Source organism: Carica papaya, chromosome 5, assembly GCF_054855325.1.
Source record: "Carica papaya isolate Zhongbai chromosome 5, ASM5485532v1, whole genome shotgun sequence".
NCBI classification, from domain to species: Eukaryota; Viridiplantae; Streptophyta; class Magnoliopsida; order Brassicales; family Caricaceae; genus Carica; species Carica papaya.
In genome coordinates this window covers 28,156,934-28,175,351 of record NC_142313.1, presented here as the reverse complement: position 1 = coordinate 28,175,351, position 18,418 = coordinate 28,156,934, and the positions used below count along the sequence as shown (strand labels likewise).

General features: G+C 46.4%; 4 non-coding genes and 28 pseudogenes across 4 annotated transcripts; all 32 read left to right on the top strand.

The window, feature by feature from the left end:
* The first annotated feature begins 169 nt into the window (after nt 1–169).
* LOC148258409 (5S ribosomal RNA) lies at nt 170–288 on the top strand (annotated as a pseudogene).
* Nucleotides 289–918: 630 nt separating this feature from the next.
* Nucleotides 919–1,037, top strand: LOC148258408 (5S ribosomal RNA; annotated as a pseudogene).
* Nucleotides 1,038–1,596: 559 nt separating this feature from the next.
* On the top strand, nt 1,597–1,715 carry LOC148258407 (5S ribosomal RNA). Its single transcript, XR_015819890.1, has one exon. It is a non-coding gene; the product is annotated as a 5S ribosomal RNA (ribosomal RNA).
* A 205-nt stretch (nt 1,716–1,920) lies between these two features.
* On the top strand, nt 1,921–2,039 carry LOC148258406 (5S ribosomal RNA; annotated as a pseudogene).
* Nucleotides 2,040–2,921: 882 nt separating this feature from the next.
* On the top strand, nt 2,922–3,040 carry LOC148258405 (5S ribosomal RNA; annotated as a pseudogene).
* A 209-nt stretch (nt 3,041–3,249) lies between these two features.
* LOC148258404 (5S ribosomal RNA) lies at nt 3,250–3,368 on the top strand (annotated as a pseudogene).
* Nucleotides 3,369–3,931: 563 nt separating this feature from the next.
* LOC148258403 (5S ribosomal RNA) lies at nt 3,932–4,050 on the top strand (annotated as a pseudogene).
* A 1,512-nt stretch (nt 4,051–5,562) lies between these two features.
* LOC148258402 (5S ribosomal RNA) lies at nt 5,563–5,680 on the top strand (annotated as a pseudogene).
* Nucleotides 5,681–5,887: 207 nt separating this feature from the next.
* On the top strand, nt 5,888–6,006 carry LOC148258401 (5S ribosomal RNA; annotated as a pseudogene).
* Nucleotides 6,007–6,570: 564 nt separating this feature from the next.
* Nucleotides 6,571–6,689, top strand: LOC148258400 (5S ribosomal RNA; annotated as a pseudogene).
* A 205-nt stretch (nt 6,690–6,894) lies between these two features.
* Nucleotides 6,895–7,013, top strand: LOC148258399 (5S ribosomal RNA; annotated as a pseudogene).
* Nucleotides 7,014–7,219: 206 nt separating this feature from the next.
* Nucleotides 7,220–7,338, top strand: LOC148258398 (5S ribosomal RNA; annotated as a pseudogene).
* Nucleotides 7,339–7,901: 563 nt separating this feature from the next.
* On the top strand, nt 7,902–8,020 carry LOC148258397 (5S ribosomal RNA; annotated as a pseudogene).
* Nucleotides 8,021–8,222: 202 nt separating this feature from the next.
* Nucleotides 8,223–8,341, top strand: LOC148258396 (5S ribosomal RNA; annotated as a pseudogene).
* Nucleotides 8,342–8,904: 563 nt separating this feature from the next.
* On the top strand, nt 8,905–9,023 carry LOC148258395 (5S ribosomal RNA; annotated as a pseudogene).
* Nucleotides 9,024–9,585: 562 nt separating this feature from the next.
* LOC148258394 (5S ribosomal RNA) lies at nt 9,586–9,704 on the top strand. Its single transcript, XR_015820960.1, has one exon. It is a non-coding gene; the product is annotated as a 5S ribosomal RNA (ribosomal RNA).
* A 201-nt stretch (nt 9,705–9,905) lies between these two features.
* Nucleotides 9,906–10,024, top strand: LOC148258393 (5S ribosomal RNA; annotated as a pseudogene).
* A 563-nt stretch (nt 10,025–10,587) lies between these two features.
* LOC148258392 (5S ribosomal RNA) lies at nt 10,588–10,706 on the top strand (annotated as a pseudogene).
* A 205-nt stretch (nt 10,707–10,911) lies between these two features.
* On the top strand, nt 10,912–11,030 carry LOC148258391 (5S ribosomal RNA). Its single transcript, XR_015820494.1, has one exon. It is a non-coding gene; the product is annotated as a 5S ribosomal RNA (ribosomal RNA).
* An 884-nt stretch (nt 11,031–11,914) lies between these two features.
* LOC148258390 (5S ribosomal RNA) lies at nt 11,915–12,033 on the top strand (annotated as a pseudogene).
* Nucleotides 12,034–12,242: 209 nt separating this feature from the next.
* Nucleotides 12,243–12,361, top strand: LOC148258389 (5S ribosomal RNA; annotated as a pseudogene).
* A 559-nt stretch (nt 12,362–12,920) lies between these two features.
* On the top strand, nt 12,921–13,038 carry LOC148258388 (5S ribosomal RNA; annotated as a pseudogene).
* A 777-nt stretch (nt 13,039–13,815) lies between these two features.
* LOC148258387 (5S ribosomal RNA) lies at nt 13,816–13,934 on the top strand (annotated as a pseudogene).
* Nucleotides 13,935–14,500: 566 nt separating this feature from the next.
* On the top strand, nt 14,501–14,617 carry LOC148258386 (5S ribosomal RNA; annotated as a pseudogene).
* A 559-nt stretch (nt 14,618–15,176) lies between these two features.
* LOC148258385 (5S ribosomal RNA) lies at nt 15,177–15,295 on the top strand (annotated as a pseudogene).
* A 206-nt stretch (nt 15,296–15,501) lies between these two features.
* LOC148258384 (5S ribosomal RNA) lies at nt 15,502–15,620 on the top strand (annotated as a pseudogene).
* A 209-nt stretch (nt 15,621–15,829) lies between these two features.
* On the top strand, nt 15,830–15,948 carry LOC148258383 (5S ribosomal RNA; annotated as a pseudogene).
* A 564-nt stretch (nt 15,949–16,512) lies between these two features.
* LOC148258382 (5S ribosomal RNA) lies at nt 16,513–16,630 on the top strand (annotated as a pseudogene).
* Nucleotides 16,631–16,833: 203 nt separating this feature from the next.
* Nucleotides 16,834–16,952, top strand: LOC148258381 (5S ribosomal RNA; annotated as a pseudogene).
* Nucleotides 16,953–17,161: 209 nt separating this feature from the next.
* On the top strand, nt 17,162–17,280 carry LOC148258380 (5S ribosomal RNA). The gene has a single exon (XR_015821106.1). It is a non-coding gene; the product is annotated as a 5S ribosomal RNA (ribosomal RNA).
* Nucleotides 17,281–17,484: 204 nt separating this feature from the next.
* On the top strand, nt 17,485–17,603 carry LOC148258379 (5S ribosomal RNA; annotated as a pseudogene).
* Nucleotides 17,604–17,812: 209 nt separating this feature from the next.
* Nucleotides 17,813–17,931, top strand: LOC148258378 (5S ribosomal RNA; annotated as a pseudogene).
* The last annotated feature ends 487 nt before the right edge of the window (nt 17,932–18,418 follow it).

Here is an 18,418-nt window from a genome sequence, read left to right as displayed (position 1 = left end):
CTTGAATTATGGTCCTCAGGTTTATTCGCAAATGTGAGTCACGGCGCTGTAGCATTTTACTTGATATTAGAACGAGAACGGGAGGTGCAGTGCGCACGCACAAGGAAACAAAAGACGGGAGGGAGAAAAAAGGGGAATGAGTTTATGTATTTGCAGCGCAAAATTAAACAGGTAGGATCATACCAGCACTAATGTACCGGATCTTATCAGAACTCCGCAGTGAAGTGTGCTTGGGCGAGATTAATACTCGGATGGGTGACCTCCTGGGAAGTCCTCGTGTCGCACCAATTTTTTTTCAGACAGGTCGTTCAACGTTACGCGCGTTTGGAACTAGGATCCGCTGGTTTATACGCAAATGTGAGTCAAGAAGCAAGGGCATTTTAATCGATATTAGAACGAGAATGAGAGGTGAAGTGTGAACGCACAGGGAAACAAATGACGGGAGGGGGAAGAAAGGAGATAGAACGAGAAGGAGAAATGCAGAGTGCACGCACAAGGAAACAAATGACGGGAGAGGGGACGGAGGGAGAAAGAGTGTATGTATTTGCAGCGTAGAATGAAACATGAGCGATCAAACCAGCACCAATGCAACGGATTCTATCAGAACTCTGCAAGTTAAGGGCGCTTGAGCGAGAGTAGCACTAGGATGGGTGACCTCATGCGAAGTCCTTATATTTCACTTATTTTCTTAGAAAGTCCTCGTGTTGCACCCATTTTTTTGCAGATGATTCTTTCGACGTTACGCGCGACTTGAATTATGGTCCTCAGGTTTATTCGCAAATGTGAGTCACGGCACCATAGCATTTTACTTGATATTAGAACGAGCACGGGAGGTGCAGTGCGCACGCACAAGGAAACAAATGACGGGAGGGGGAAGAAAGGAGAAGGAGTTTATGTATTTGCAGCGCGGAATTAAACGGGTGCGATCATACCATTACTAATGCACCGGATCCCATCAGAACTCCGGAGTAAAGTGTGCTTGGGTGAGAGTAGTACTCGGATGGGTGACCTCCTGGGAAGTCCTCGTGTCGCACCAATTTTTTTTCAGACGGGTCGTTCGAAGTTACGCGCAACTGGAACTAGGGTCCGCTGGTTTATACGCAAATGTGATTCAAGAAGCAGGGGCAGTTTAATCGATATTAGAACGAGAATGAGAGGTGAAGTGTGAACGGACAAGGAAACAAATGATGGGAGGGGGAGGGAAGGAGAAGGAGTGTATGTATTTTCAGCACGAAATGAAACAGGTGCGATCATACCAGCACTAATGCAATGGATTCTATCAGAACTCCGTAGGTAAGGGTGCTTGGGCAAGAGTAGTTCTAGCATGGGTTACCTCCTGTGAAGTCCTTATATTTCACCCATTTTCTTAGGAAGTCCTCGTGTTGCACCCATTTTTTTACAGATGATTCTTTCGACGATACGCGCGACTTTAATTATGGTCCTCAAGTTTATTCACAAATGTGAGTCACGGCACAGTAGCATTTTACTTGATATTTGAACGAGCACGGGAGGTGCAGTGCGCACGCACAAGGAAACAAATGACGGGAGGGGGAACAAAGGAGAATGAGTTTATGTATTTGCAGCGCATAATTAAATGGGTGCGATCATACCAGCACTAATGCACCGGATCCTATCAGAACTCCGCAGTTAAGTGTGCTTGGGCGAGATTAGTACTCGGATGGGTGACCTCCTGGGAAGTCCTCGTGTCGCACCAACTTTTTTTCAGACGGGTCGTTCGACGTTACGCGCGTCTGGAACTAGGGTCCGCTGGTTTATACGCAAATGTGAGTCAAGAAGCAGGGGCATTTTAATCGATATTAGAACGAGAATGAGAGGTGAAGTGTGAACGCACAAGGAAACAAATGACGGGAGGGGGAAGAAAGGAGAAGGAGTGTATGTATTTGCAGCGCAAAATTAAACTTATGCAATCATACCAGCACTAAAGCCCCGGATCCCATCAGAACTCCATAGTTAAGTGTGCTTGGGCGAGAGTAGTACTCGGATGGGTGACCACTTGGGAAGCCCTCGTGGTGCACCTATTTTTTTTCGGATGGGTTGTTCGACGTTACGCGTGAATGGAATTATGAACCGCTGGTTCATTTGCAAAAGTGAGTCACAGTGCCGGGTCATATTACTTGATATTAGAACCAGCAACAGTGATGCAGAGTGCACGCACAAGGAAACAAATGACGGGAGAGGGGATGGGAGGAGAAAGAGTGTATGTATTTGCAGTGCAGAATGAAACATGATGGATCATACCAGCACTAATGCAACGGATTCTATCAGAACTCCGCAGTTATGGGTGCTTGGGCGAAAAAAGTACTCGGATGGGTGACCTCCTGCGAAGTCCTTATATTTCACCCATTTTCTTGGGAGGTCCTCGTGTTGCACCCATCTTTTTGCAGATGATTCTTTCGACGTTACGCGCGACTTGATTTATGGTCCGCAGATTTATTCGCAAATGTGAGTCACGGCGCCATGGCATTTTACTTTATATTAGAACGAGTACGGGAGGTGCAGTGCGCACGCACAAGGAAACAAATGACGGGATGAGGAAGAAACGAGAATGAGTGTATGTATTTGAAGCGCAAAATTAAACAAGTGGCATCATACCAGCAGTACTGCACTGGATCCCATCAGAACTCTACAGTCAAGTGTGCTTGGTCGAAAGTAGTACTCGGATGGGTGTCCTCCTGGGAAGTCCTCGTATCGCAACAATTTTTTTTCAGATGGGTCATTCGACGTTAGGCGCGACTGGAACTATGGTCCGCTGGTTTATACGCAAATGTGAGTCAAGAATCAGGGGCATTTTAATCGATATTAGAACAAGAAGGAGAGGTGCAGTGTGAACGCACAAGCAAACAAATGATGGGAGGGGGGAGGGAAGAAGGAGTGTTTGTATTTTCAGCACGAAATTAAACAAGTGTTGTCACACCAGCACAAATGCACCGGATCCCATCTGAACTCCGCAGTTAAGTGTGCTTTGGCGAAAGTAGTACAATGATGGGTTACCTCCTGGGAAGTTCTCGTGTTGCACCCATTTTCTTTTTTTCAGATGTGCCGTTCGACGTTACGCGCGACTTTAATTATGGTCTGCAGATTTATTCGCAAATGTGAGTCACGGCGCCGTGGCATTTTACTTGATATTTGAACGAGAACGAGAGGTGCAGTGCGCACGCACAAGGAAACAAATGACGGGAGGGGGAAGAAAGGAGAAGGAGTTTATGTATTTGCAGCGCGAAATTAAACGGGTGCGATTATACCAGCACTAATGCATCGGATCCAACCAGAACTCTGCAGTTAAGTGTGCTTGGGCGAGAGTAGTACTCGGATGGGTGACCTCCTGGGAAGTCCTCGTGTCGCACTAATTTTTTTTTTCAGACGGGTCGTTCGATGTTACGCACGACTGGAACTAGGGTCCACTGATTTATACGCAAATGTGAGTCAAGAAGCAGGGGCATTTTAATCGATATTAGAACGAGAAGGAGAGATGCAGAGTGCACGCACAAGGAAACAATTAACGGGAGGGGGGATGGAGGGAGAAAAAGTGTATGTTTTTGAAGCGCAGAATGAAACATGAGCAATCATACCAGCACCAATGCAACGGATTCTATCAGAAATCCGCAAGTTAAGGGTGCTTGGGCGAGAGTAGCACTAGGATGGGTGACCTCCTGCGAAGTCCTTATATTTCACCCATTTTCTTAGGAAGTCCTCGTGTTGCACCCATTTTTTTGCAGATGATTCTTTCGACGATACGCACGACTTGAATTATGGTCCTCAGGTTTATTCGCAAATGTGAGTCACGGCACCGTAGTATTTTACTTGATATTAGAACGAGCAGGGGAAGTGCAGTGCGCACGCACAAGGAAACAAATGACGGGAGGGGGAAGAAAGGAGAAGGAGTTTATCTATTTGCAGGCCGAAATTAAACGGGTGCGATCATATAAGCACTATTCCACTGGATCCCATCAGAACTCCGCAGTTAAGTGTGGTTGGGCGAGAGTAGTACTCGGATGGGTGTCCTCCTGGGAAGTCCTTATGTCGCACCAATTTTTTTTCAGACGGGTCATTCGACATTACACGTGACTGGAACTATGGTCCGCTGGTTTATACGCAAATGTGGGTCAAGAATCAGGGAAATTTTAATCGATATTAGAACGAGAAGGAGAGGTGCAGTGTGAACGCACAAGGAAACAAATGATGGGAGGGGGGGAGGGAAGAAGGAGTGTATGTATTTTCAGCATGAAATTAAACAGGTGCGGTCATACCAGCACTAATGCATCGGATTCTATCAGAACTCCGTAGGTAAGGGTGTTTGGGCAAGAGTAGTACTAGCATGGGTTACCTCCTGCGAAGTCCTTATATTTCACCCATTTTCTTGTGAAGTTCTCGTGTTGCACCCATTTTTTTGCAGATGATTCTTTCGATGTTACGCGCGACTTGAATTATGGTCCTCAGTTTTATTCGCAAATGTGAGTCACGGCGCTGTAGCATTTTACTTGATATTAGAATGAGAACGGGAGGTGTAGTGCGCACGCACAAGAAAACAAATGACGGGAAGGGGAAGAAAGGGGAATGAGTTTATGTATTTGCAGCGCAAAATTAAAGAGGTGCGATCGTACCAGCACTAATGCACCGGATCCCATCAAAACTCCGCAGTGAAGTGTGCTTGGGCGAGATTAGTATTCGGATGGGTTGTTCGACATTACACGAGAATGGAATTATAAACCGCTGGTTTATTTGCAAAGGTGAGTCACGGTGCCGGGGCATATTACTTGATATTAGAACGAGAAAGAGAGATGCAGAGTGCACGCACAAGGAAACAAATGACGGGAGGGGGGATGGAAGGAGAAAGAGTGTTTGTATTTGCAGTGCAGAATGAAACATGAGGGATCATACCAGCACTAATGCAACGGATTCTATCAGAACTCCGCAGTAAAGGGTGCTTGGGCGAAAAAAGTACTCGGATGGGTGACCTCCTGCGAAGTCCTTATATTTCACCCATTTTCTTGGGAGGTCCTCGTGTTGCACCCGTCTTTTTGCAGATGATTCTTTCGACGTTACGCGCGACTTGATTTATGGTCCGCAGGTTTATTCACAAATGTGAGTCACGGCACCGTGGCATTTTTCTTGATATTAGAACGAGTACGGGAGGTGCAGTGCGCACGCATAAGGAAACAAATGACGGGAGGAGGAAGAAAAGCGAAGGAGTGTATGTATTTGAAGCGCAAAATTAAACAAGTGGCATCATACCAGCACTAATGCACTGGATCCCATCAGAACGCTGCAGTTAAGTCTGCTTGGGCGAGAGTAGTAATCGGATGGGTGACCTCTTGGGAAGTCCTCGTATCGCAATAATTTTTTTTCAGATGGGTCGTTCGACGTTACGCACGACTGAAACTATGGTCCGCTGGTTTATACGCAAATGTGAGTCAAGAATCAGGGGCATTTTAATCGATATTAGAACGAGAAGGAGAGGTGCAGTGTGAACGCAAAAGGAAACAAATGATGGGAGGGGGTGAGGGAAGAAGGAGTGTATGTATTTTCAGCACGAAATTAAACAGGTGCGGTCACACCAGCACAAATGCACCGGATCCCATCAGAACTCCGCAGTTAACTGTGCTTTGCGAAAGTAGTACAATGATGGGTTACCTCCTGGGAAATTCTCGTGTTGCACCCATTTTTTTTTTCAGATGTGCCGTTCGACGTTATGCGCGACTTTAATTATGGTCCGCAGATTTATTCGCAAATGTGAGTCACGGCACCGTGGCATTTTACTTGATATTTGAACGAGAACGAGAGGTGCAGTGCGCAAGCACAAGGAAACAAATGACGGGAGGGGGAAGAAAGGAGAAGGAGTTTATGTATTTGCAGCGCGAAATGAAACAGGTGCGATCATACTAGCACTAATTCACCGGATCCCATCAGAACTCCGCAGTTAAGTATGCTTTGGCGAGAGTAGTACTCGTATGGGTGATCTCTTGGGAAGTCCTCGTGTCGCACTAATTTTTTTTTTCAGACGGGTCGTTCGACGTTACGCGCGACTGGAACTAGAGTCCACTGGTTTATACGCAAATGTGAGTCAAGAAGCAAGGGCATTTTAATCGATATTAGAATGAGAAGGAGAGATACAGAGTGCACGCACAAGGAAACAAATGACGGGAGGGGGGGATGGAGGGATAAAAAGTGTATGTATTTGCAGCGTAGAATGAAACATTAGTAATCATACCAGCACTAATGCAACGGATTCTATCAGAACTCCGCAAGTTAAGGGTGTTTGGGCGAGAGTAGCACTAGGATGGGTGACCTCTTGCGAAGTCCTTATATTTCACCCATTTTCTTAGGAAGTCCTCATGTTGCACCCATTTTTTTGCAGATGATTCTTTCGATGATACGCGCGACTTGAATTATGGTCCTCAAGTTTATTCGCAAATGTGAGTCACGGCACCGTAGCATTTTACTTTATATTAAAACGAGCACGGGAGGTGCAGTGCGCACGCACAAGGAAACAAATGACGGGAGGGGGAAGAAAGGAGAAGGAGTTTATGTATTTGCAGCGCGGAATTAAATGGGTGCGATCATACCAGCACTAATGCACCGGATCCCATCAGAACTCCGGAGTTAAGTGTGCTTTGGCGAGAGTAGTACTCATATGGGTGACCTCTTGGGAAGTCCTCGTGTCACACTAATTTTTTTTTCAGACGGGTCGTTCGACGTTACGCGCGACTGGAACTAGGGTTCACTGGTTTATACGCAAATGTGAGTCAAGAATCAGGGGCATTTTAATCGATATTAGAACGAGAAGGAGAGGTGCAGTGTGAACGCACAAGGAAACAAATGATGGGAGGGGGTGAGGGAAGAAGGAGTGTATGTATTCTCAGCACGAAATTAAACAGGTGCGGTCACACCAGCACAAATGCACCGGATCCCATCAGAACTCCGCAGTTAACTGTGCTTTGGCGAAAGTAGTACAATGATGGGTTACCTCCTGGGAAATTCTCGTGTTGCATCTATTTTTTTTTTAGATGTGCCGTTCGACGTTATGCGCGACTTTAATTATGGTCCGCAGATTTATTCGCAAATATGAGTCACGGCACCGTGGCATTTTACTTGATATTTGAACGAGAACGAAAGGTCCAGTGCGCACGCACAAGGAAACAAATGACGGGAGGGGGAAGAAAGGAAAAGGAGTTTATGTATTTGCAGCGCGAAATTAAACAGGTGCGATCATACCAGCACTAATGCACCGGATCCCATCAGAACTCCGCAGTTAAGTGTGCTTTGGCGAGAGTAGTACTCGTATGGGTGACCTCTTGGGAAGTCCTCGTGTCGCACTAATTTTTTTTTCAAATGGGTCGTTCGACGTTACGCGCGACTGGAACTAGGGTCCACTGGTTTATACGCAAATGTGAGTCAGGAAGCAGGGTCATTTTAATCGATATTAGAACGAGAAGGAGAGATGCAGAGTGCACGCACAAGGAAACAAATGACGGGAGGGGGGGATGGAGGGATAAAAAGTGTATGTATTTGCAGCGTAGAATGAAACATTAGCAATCATACCAGCACCAATGCAACGGATTCTATCAGAACTCCGCAAGTTAAGGGTGCTTGGGCGAGAGTACCACTAGGGTGGGTGACCTCCTGCGAAGTCCTTATATTTCACCCATTTTCTTAAGAAGTCCTCGTGTTCCACCCATTTTTTTGCAGATGATTCTTTCGACGATACGCACGACTTGAATTATGGTCCTCAGGTTTATTCGCAAATGTGAGTCACGGCATCGTAGTATTTTAATTGATATTAGAACGAGCACGGGAGGTGCAGTGCGCACGCACAAGGAAACAAATGACGGGAGGGGGAAGAAAGGAGAAGGAGTTTATGTATTTGCAGCGCAGAATTAAACGGGTGCGATCATACCAGCACTAATGCACTGGATCCCATCAGAACTCTGCAGTTAAGTGTGCTTGGGGGAGAGTAGTACTCGGATTGGTGACCACCTGGCAAGTCCTCGTGTCGCACCAATTTTTTTTCAGACGGGTCGTTCGGCGTTACGCGCAACTGGAACTATGGTCCGCTGGTTTATATGCAAATGTGAGTCAAGAATCAGGGGCATTTTAATCGATATTAGAACGAGAAGGAGAGGTGCAGTGTGACGCACAAGGAAACAAATGATGGGAGGGGGGAGGGAAGAAGGAGTGTATGTATTTTCAGCACGAAATTAAACAGGTGCGGTCACACCAGCACAAATGCACCGGATCCCATCAGAACTCTGCAGTTAAGTGTACTTTGGCGAAAGTAGTACAATGATGGGTTATCTCCTGGGAAGTTCTCGTGTTGCACCCATTTTCTTTTTTTCAGATGTGCCGTTCGACGTTACGCGCGACTTGAATTATGGTCCGCAAATTTATTCGCAAATGTGAGTCACGGCGCCGTGGCATTTTACTTGATATTTGAATGAGAACAAGAGGTGCAGTGCGCACACACAAGGAAACAAATGACGGGAGGGGGAAGAAAGGAGAAGGAGTGTATGTATTTGCAGCGCGAAATGAAACAGGTGCGATCATACCAGCAATAATGCAACGGATTCTATCAGAACTCCGTAGGTAAGGGTGCTTGGGCGAGAGTAGTACTACCATGGGTTACCTCCTGCGAAGTCCTTATATTTCACCCATTTTCTTGTGAAGTCCTCGTGTTGTACCCATTTTTTTTCAGATGATTCTTTCGACGTTACGCGCGTCTTGAATTATGGTCCTATGGTTTATTTGCAGATATGAGTCACGACGCTGTTGTATTTTACTTGATATTAGAACGAGAACGGGAGGTGCAGTGCGCACGCACAAGGATACAAATGACGGGAGGGAGAAGAAAGGGGAATGAGTTTATGTATTTGTAGCGCAAAATTAAACAGGTGCGATCATACTAGCACTAATGCACCGGATCCCATAAGAACTCCGCAGTGAAGTGTGATTGGGCGAGATTAGTACTCGGATGGGTGACCTCCTGGGAAGTCCTCGTGTCGCACAAATTTTTTTTTTCAGACGGGTCGTTCGACGTTACGCGCGACTGGAATTAGGGTCCACTAGTTTATACGCAAATGTGAGCCAAGAAGCAGGGGCATTTTTATCTATATTAGAACGAGAAGGAGAGATGCAGAGTGCACGTACAAGGAAACAAATGACGGGAGGGGGGATGGAGGGAGAAAAAGTGCATGTATTTGTAGTGCAGAATGAAACATGAGCAATCATACCAGTACCAATGCAACATATTCTATCAGAACTACGCAGTTAAGGGTGCTTGGGCGAGAAAAGTACTCGGATGGGTGACCTCCTGCGAAGACCTTATATTTCACCCATTTTCTTAGGAAGTCCTCGTGTTGCACCCACTTTTTTGCAGATGATTCTTTCGACGATACGCGTGACTTGAATTATGGTCCTCAGGTTTATTCGCAAATGTGAGTCTCAGCACCGTAGTATTTTACTTTATATTAGAACGAGCACGGGAGGTGCAGTGCGCACGCACAAGGAAACAAATGACGGGAGGCAGAAGAAAGGGGAAGGAGTTTATGTATTTACAGCGCAAAATTAAACTGGTGCGATCATACCAGCACTAATGCACTAGATCCCATCAGAACTCTGTAGTTAAGTGTGCTTGGGCGAGAGTAGTACTCGGATGGGTGACCTCCTGGGAGGTCCTCGTGTCGCACCAATTTTTTTTCAGACGGGTCGTTCGACGTTACGCGCGACTGGAACTAAGGTCCACTGGTTTATACGCAAATGTGAGTCAAGAATCAGGGGCATTTTAATCGATATTAGAACGAGAAGGAGAGGTGCAGTGTGAACGCACAAAGAAACAAATGATGGGAGGGGGGGAGGGAAGGAGTGTATGTATTTTCAGCACGAAATTAAACAGGTGCGGTCACACCAGCACAAATGCACCGGATCCCATCAGAACTCCGCAGTTAACTATGCTTTGGCGAAAGTAGTACAATGATGGGTTACCTCCTGGGAAGTTCTCGTGCTGCATCCTTTTTCTTTTTTTCAGATGTGCCGCTCGACGTTACGCGCGACTTTAATTATGGTCCGCAGATTTATTCGCAAATGTGAGCCACGGCGTCGTGGCATTTTACTTGATATTTGAACGAGAACGAGAGGGGCAGTGCACACGCACAAGGAAACAAATGACGGGAGGGGGAAGAAAGGAGAAGGAGTGTATGTATTTTCAGCACGAAATGAAACAGGTGCGATCATACCAGCACTAATGCAACGGATTCTATCAGAACTCCGTAGGTAAGGGTGCTTGGGCGAGAGTAGTACTAGCATTGGTTACCTCCTGCGAAGTCCTTATATTTCACCCATTTTCTTGTGAAGTCCTCGTGTTGCACCCATTTTTTTGCAGATGATTCTTTCGACGTTACGCGCGACTTGAATTATGGTCCTCAGGTTTATTCGCAAATGTGAGTCACGGCGCTGTAGCATTTTACTTGATATTAGAACAAGAACGGGAGGTGCAGTGCGCACGCACAAGGAAACAAATGACGAGAGGGGGAAGAAAGGGGAATGAGTTTATGTATTTGCAGCGCAAAATTAAAGAGGTGCTATCATACCAGCACTAATGCACCGGATCCCATCAGAACTCCACAATGAAGTGTGCTTGGGCGAGATTAGTACTCGGATGGGTGACCTCCTGGGAAGTCCTCGTGTCGCACCAATTTTTTTTCAGACGGGTCGTTCGACGTTACGCGCGTCTGGAACTAGGGTCTGCTGGTTTATACGCAAATGTGAGTCAAGAAGCAGGGGCATTTTAATCGATATTAGAACGAGAATGAGACGTGAAGTGTGAACGCACAAGGAAACAAATAACGGGAGGGGGAAGAAAGGAGAAGGAGTGTATGTATTTGCAGCACGAAATTAAACAGGTGCGATCATACCAGCACTAAAGCTGCGGATCCCATCAGAACTCCACAGTTAAGTGTGCTTGGGCGAGGGTAGTACTCGGATGGGTGACCACTTGGGAATCCCTCGTGTTGCACCTATTTTTTTTCGGATAGGTTGTTCGACGTTACACACGAATGTAATTATAAACCGCTGGTTCATTTGCAAAGGTGAGTCATGGTGCCGGGGCATATTACTTGATATTAGAACGAGAAAGAGAGATGCAAAGTGCATGCACAAGGAAACAAATGACGGGAGGGGGGATGGGAGGAGAAAGAGTGTATGTATTTGCAGTGCAGAATGAAACATGAGGGATCATACCAGCACTAATGCAACGGATTCTATCAGAACTCCGCAGTTAAGGGTGCTTGGGCGAAAAAAGTACTCGGATGGGTGACCTCCTGCGAAGTCCTTATATTTCACCCATTTTCTTGGGAGGTCCTCGTGTTGCACCCATCTTTTTGCAGATGATTCTTACGACGTTACGCGCGACTTGATTTATGGTCTGTAGGTTTTTTTGCAAATGTGAGACACGGCACCGTGGCATTTTACTTGATATTAGAACGAGTACGGGAGGTGCAGTGCGCACGCACAAGGAAACAAATGACGGGAGGAGGAAGAAAAGAGAATGAGCGGATGTATTAGAAGCGCAAAATTATACAAGTGGCATCATACCAGCACTAATGCACTGGATCCCATCATAACTCTGCAGTTAAGTGTGCTTGGGCGAGAGTAGTACTCGGATGGGTGACATCTTGGGAAGTCCTCGTATCGCAAAAATTTTTTTTTCAGATGGGTCGTTCGACGTTACATGCGACTGGAACTATGGTCCGCTGGTTTATACGCAAATGTGAGTCAAGAATCAAGGGCATTTTAATCGATATTAGAACGAGAAGTAGAGGTGCAGTGTGAACGCACAAGGAAAAAAATGATTGGAGGGGGGGAGGGAAGAAGGAGTGTATGTATTTTGAGCACGAAATTAAACAGGTGCGGTCACACCAGCACAAATGCACCGGATCCCATCAGAACTCCGCAGTTAAGTGTGCTTTGGCGAAAGTAGTACAATGATGGGTTACCTCCTGGGAAGTTCTCGTGTTGCACCCATTTTCTTTTTTTCAGATGTGCCGTTCAACGTTACGTGCGACTTTAATTATGGTCTGCAGATTTATTCGCAAATGTGAGTCACGGCGCCGTGGAATTTTACTTGATATTTGAATGAGAACGAGAGGTGCAGTGCGCACGCACAAGGAAACAAATGACGGGAGGGGGAAGAAAGAAAAAGGAGTTTATGTATTTGCAGCGCGGAATTAAAGGGGTGCGATCGTACCAACACTAATGTGCCGGATCCCTTCAGAACTTCGCAGTTAAGTGTGCTTGGGCGAGAGTAGTACTCGGATGGGTGACCTCCTGGGAAGTCCTCGTGTCGCACCAATTTTTTTCAGACGGGTCGTTCGACGTTACGCGCGACTGGAACTAGGGTCCGCTGGTTTATACGCAAATGTGAGTCAAGAGGCAGGGGCATTTTAATCGATATTAGAACGATAAGGAGAGGTGCAGTGTGAACGCACAAGGAAACAATTGATGGGAGGGGGAGGGAAGGAGAAGGAGTGTATGTATTTTCAGCACGAAATGAAACAGGTGCGATCATACCAGCACTAATGCAACGGATTCTATTAGAACTCCGTAGGTAAGGGTGCTTGGGCGAGAGTAGTACTAGCATGGGTTACCTCTTGCGAAGTCCTTATACTTCACCCATTTTCTTGTGAAGTCCTCGTGTTGCACCCATTTTTTTGCAGATGATTCTTTCGATGTTACGCGCGACTTGAATTATGGTCCTCAGGTTTATTCGCAAATGTGAGTCACGGCACTGTAGCATTTTACTTGATATTAGAACGAGTACGGGAGGTGCAGTGCGCACGCACAAGGAAACAAATTACGGGAGGAGGAAGAAAAGAGAAGGAGTGTATGTATTTGAAGCGCAAAATTAAACACGTGGCATCATACCAGCACTGATGCACTGGATCCCATCAGAACTCTGCAATTAAGCGTGCTTGGGCGAGAGTAGTACTCGGATGGGTGACCTCTTGGGAAGTCCTCGTATCGCAACAATTTTTTTTCAGACGGGTCGTTCGACGTTACACGCGACTGGAACTATGGTCCGTTGGTTTATACACAAATGTGAGTCAAGAATCAGGGGCATTTTAATCGATATTAGAACGAGAAGGAGAGGTGCAGTGTGAACGCACAAGGAAACAAATGACGGGAGGGGGAAGAAAGGGGAATTAGTTTATGTATTTGCAGCGCAAAATTAAACAAGTGGCTTCATACCAGCACTACTGCACTGGATCCCATCAGAACTCTGCAGTTAAGTGTCCGCTTGTTTATACGCAAATGTGAGTCAAGAAGCAGGGGCATTTTAATCCATATTAGAACGAGAAGGAGAGGTGCAGTGTGAACGCACAAGGAAACAATTGATGGGAGGGGGAGGGAAGGAGAATGAGTGTATGTATTTTCAGCACGAAATGAAACAGGTGCGATCATACCAGCACTAATGGAACGGATTCTATCAGAACTCCGTAGGTAAGGGTGCTTGGGCGAGAGTAGTACTAGCATGGGTTACCTCCTGCGAAGTCCTTATATTTCACCAATTTTCTGGTGAAGTTCTCGTGTTGCACCCATTTTCTTTTCTTCAGATGTGCCGTTCGACGTTACGCGCGACTTTAATTATGGTCCGCAGATTTATTCACAAATGTGAGTCACGGCGCCGTGGCATTTTACTTAATATTTGAACGAGAACGAGAGGTGCAGTGCGCACGCACAAGGAAACAAATGACCGGGGGGGGGAAGAAAGGAGAAGGATTTTATGTATTTGCGGCATGAAAAATCAGGTGCAATCATACCATCACTAATGCACCGGATCCCATCAGAACTCCGCAGTTAAGTGTGCTTGGGCGGGAGTAGTATTTGGATGGGTGACCTCCTGGGAAGTCCTCGTGTCGCACTAATTTTTTTTTTTTCAGACGGGTCGTTCGACGTTACGCGCGACTGGAACTAGGGTCCACTGATTTATACGCAAATGTGAGTCAAGAAGCAAAGGCATTTTAATCGATATTAGAACGAGAAGGAGAGATGCAGAGTGCACGCACAAGGAAACAAATAACGGGAGGGGGGATGGAGGGAGAAAAAGTGTATGTATTTTAAAGCGCAGAATGAAACATGAGCAATCATATATGCACCAATGCAATGGATTCTATCAGAACTCCGCATGTTAAGGGTGCTTGGGCGAGAGTAGTACTAGCATGGGTTACCTCCTGCGAAGTCCTTATATTTCACCCATTTTCTTGTGAAGTCCTCGTGTTGCACCTATTTTTTTGCAGATGATTCTTTCGACGTTACGCGCGACTTGAATTATGGTCCTCAGGTTTATTCGCAAATGTGAGTCACGGCACCGTAGTATTTTACTTGATATAAGAACGAGCACGGGAGGTGCAGTGTGCACGCACAAGGAAACAAATGACGGGAGGGGGAAGAAAGGAGAAGGAGTTTATGTATTTGCAGCGCGGAATTAAACGGGTGCGATCATACCAGCACTAATGCACTGGATCCCGTCAGAACTCCAGTTAAGTGTGCTTTGGCGAGAGTAGTACTCGGATGGGTGACCTCCTGGGAAGTCCTCGTGTCGCACCAATTTTTTTTCAGACGGGTCGTTCGACATTACGCGCGACTGGAACTGGGGTCTGCTGGTTTATACGCAAATGTGAGTCAAGAAGCAGGGGCATTTTAATCGATGTTAGAACGAGAAGGAGAGGTGCAGTGTGAACGCAAAAGGAAACAATTGATGGCAGGGGGAGGGAAGGAGAAGGAGTGTGTGTATTTTCAGCACGAAATGAAACAAGTGCGATAATACCAGCACTAATGCAGCGGATTCTATCAGAACTCCATAGGTAAGGGTGCTTCGGCGAGAGTAGTACTAGCATGGGTTACCTCCTGCGAAGTTCTTATATTTCACTCATTTTCTTGTGAAGTCCTCGTGTTGCACCCATTTTTTTGCAGATGATTCTTTCGACGTTACGCGCGACTTGAATTATGGTCCTCAGGTTTATTCGCAAATGTGAGTCACGGCACCGTAGTATTTTACTTGATTTTAGAACGAGCACGGGAGGTGCAGTGCGCACGCACAAGGAAACAAATGACGGGAGGTGGAAGAAAGGAGAAGGAGTTTATGTATTTGCAGCGCGAAATTAAACGGGTGCGATCATACCAGCACTAATGCACTGGATCCCATCAGAACTCCGCAGTTAAGTGTGCTTGGGTGAGAGTGGTACTCGGATGGGTGACCTCCTGGGAGGTCCTTGTGTTGCGCCAATTTTTTTTTTCAGACGGGTCGTTCGACATTACGCGCGACTGGAACTATAGTCCGCTGGTTTATACGCAAATGCAGGTCACAAATCAGGGGTATTTTAATCGATATTAGAACGAGAAGGAGAGGTGCAGTGTGAACGCACAAGGAAACAAATGATGGGAGGGGGGGAGGGAAGAAGGAGTGTATGTATTTTCAGCACAAAATTAAACAGGTGCGGTCACACCAGCACAAGTGCACCGGATCCCATCAGAACTCCGCAGTTAAGTGTGCTTTGGCGAAAGTAGTACAATGATGGGTTACCTCCTGGGAAGTTCTCGTGTTGCACCCATTTTCTTTTTTTCAGATGTGCCGTTTGACGTTACGCGCGACTTTAATTATGGTCCGCAGGTTTATTCGCAAATGTGAGTCATGGCGCCGTGGCATTTTACTTGATATTTGAACGAGAACGAAAGGTGCAGTGCGCACGCACTTGGAAACAAATGACGGGAGGGGGAAGAAAGGGGAAGGAATTTATGTATTTGCAGCACGAAATTAAACAAGTTCGATCATACTAGCACTAATGCACCGGATCCCATCAGAACTCCGCAGTTAAGTGTGCTTGGGCGAGAGTAGTACTCGGATGGGTTACCTCCTGGGAAGTCCTCGTGTCGCACTAATTTTTTTTTTTCAGACGGGTCGTTCGACGTTACGCGCGACTGGAACTAGGGTCCACTGGTTTATACGCAAATGTGAGTCAAGAAGCAGGGGCATTTTAATCGATATTAGAACGAGAAGGAGAGATATAGAGTGCACGCACAAGGAAACAAATGACGGGAGGGTGGGTGGAGGGAGAAAAAGTGCAAGTATTTGCAGCGCAGAATGAAACATGAGCAATCATACCAGCACCAATGCAACGGATTCTGTCAGAACTCCGCAGTTAAGGGTGCTTGGGCGAGAAAAGTACTCGGATGGGTGACCTCCTGCGAAGTCCTTATATTTCACCCATTTTCTTGGGAGGTCCTCGTGTTGCACCCATCTTTTTGCAGATGATTCTTTCGACGTTACGCGCAACTTGATTTATGGTCCGCAGGTTTATTTGCAAATGTGAGTCACGGCGCCGTGGCATTTTACTTGATAGTAGAACGAGTACGGGAGGTGCAGTGCGCACGCACAAGGAAACAAATGACGGGATGAGGAAAAAACGAGAATGTGTGTATGTATTTGAAGCGCAAAATTAAACAAGTGGCATCATACCAGCACTACTGCACTGGATCCCATCAGAACTCTGTAGTTAAGTGTGCTTGGGCGAGAGAAGTACTCGGATGGGTGACCTCTTGGGAAGTCCTCGTATCGCAACAATTTTTTTTCAGATGGGTCATTCGACGTTAGGCGCGACTGGAAGTATGGTCCGCTGGTTTATTCGCAAATGTGAGTCAAGAATCAGGGGCATTTTAATCGATATTAGAACAAGAAGGAGAGGTGCAGTGTGAACGCACAAGGAAACAAATGATGGGAGGGGAGAGGGAAGAAGGAGTGTATGTATTTTCAGCACGAAATTAAACAGGTGCGGTCACACCAGCACAAATGCACCGGATCCCATCAGAACTCCGCAGTTAAGTTTTCTTTGGCGAAAGTAGTACAATGATGGGTTACCTCCTGGGAAGTTCTCGTGTTGCACCCATTTTCTTTTTTTCAGATGTACCGTTCGACGTTACGCGCGACTTTAATTATGGTCCGCAGATTTATTCGCAAATGTGAGTCACGGCGCCGTGATATTTTACTTGATATTTGAACGAGAACGAGAGGTGCAGTGCGCACGCACAAGGAAACAAATGACGGAAGGGGGAAGAAAGGAGAAGGAGTTTATGTATTTGCAGCGCGGATTTGAACGGGTGCGGTCATACCAGCACTAATGCACCGGATCCCATCAGAACTCCGCAGTTAAGTGTGCTTGGGCGAGAGTAGTACTCGGATGGGTGACCTCTTGGGAAGTCCTCGTGTCGCACCAGTTTTTTTTTAGACGGGTCGTTCGACGTTAAGCGCGACTGGAACTACAATCCGCTGGTTTATACGCAAATGTGAGTCAAGAATCTGGGGCATTTTAATCGATATTAGAACGAGAAGGAGAGGTGCAGTGTGAATGCACAAGGAAACAAATGATTGGAGGGGAGGAGGGAAGAAGGAGTGTATGTATTTTATGCCCGAAATTAAACAGGTGCGCTCACACCAGCACAAATGCACCGGATCCCATCAGAACTCCGCAGTTAAGTGTGCTTTGACGAAAGTAGTACAATGATGGGTTACCTCCTCGGAAGTTCTCGTGTTGCACCCATTTTCTTTTTTTCAGATGTGCCGTTCGACGTTACGCGCGACTTTAATTATGGTCCGCAGATTTATTCACAAATGTGAGTCACGGTGCTGTGGCATTTTACTTGATATTTGAACGAGAACGAGAGGTGCAGTGTGCACGCACAAGGAAACAAATGACGGGAGGGGGAAGAAAGGAGAAGTAGTTTATGTATTTGCAGCGCAAAATTAAACAGGTGCGATCATACCAGCACTTATGCACCGGATCCGATCAGAACTCCGCAGTTAAGTGTGCATGGGCGAGAGTAGTACTCGGATGGGTGACCTCCGGGGAAGTCCTCGTGTCGCACTAATTTTTTTTTTCAGACGGGTCGTTCAACGTTACGCGCGACTTGAACTAGGGTCCACTGATTTATACGCAAATGTGAGTCAAGAAGCAGGGGCATTTTAGTCGATATTAGAACGAGAAGGAGAGATGCACAGTGCACGCACAAGGAAACAAATGACGGGAGGGGGGATGGAGGGAGAAAAAGTGTATGTATTTGCAGCGCATAATGAAACATGAGCAATCATACTAGCACCAATGCAACGGATTCTATCAGAACTCCGCAAGTTAAGGGTGCTTGGGCGAGAGTAGCACTAGGATGGGTGACCTCCTGCGAAGTCCTTATATTTCACCCATTTTCTCAGGAAGTCCTCGTGTTGCACCCATTTTTTTGCAGATGATTGTTTTGACGATACGTGCGACTTGAATTATGGTCCTCAGGTTTATTCGCAAATGTGAGTCACGGTACCGTAGCATTTTACTTGATATTAGATTGAGCACGGGAGGTGCAGTGC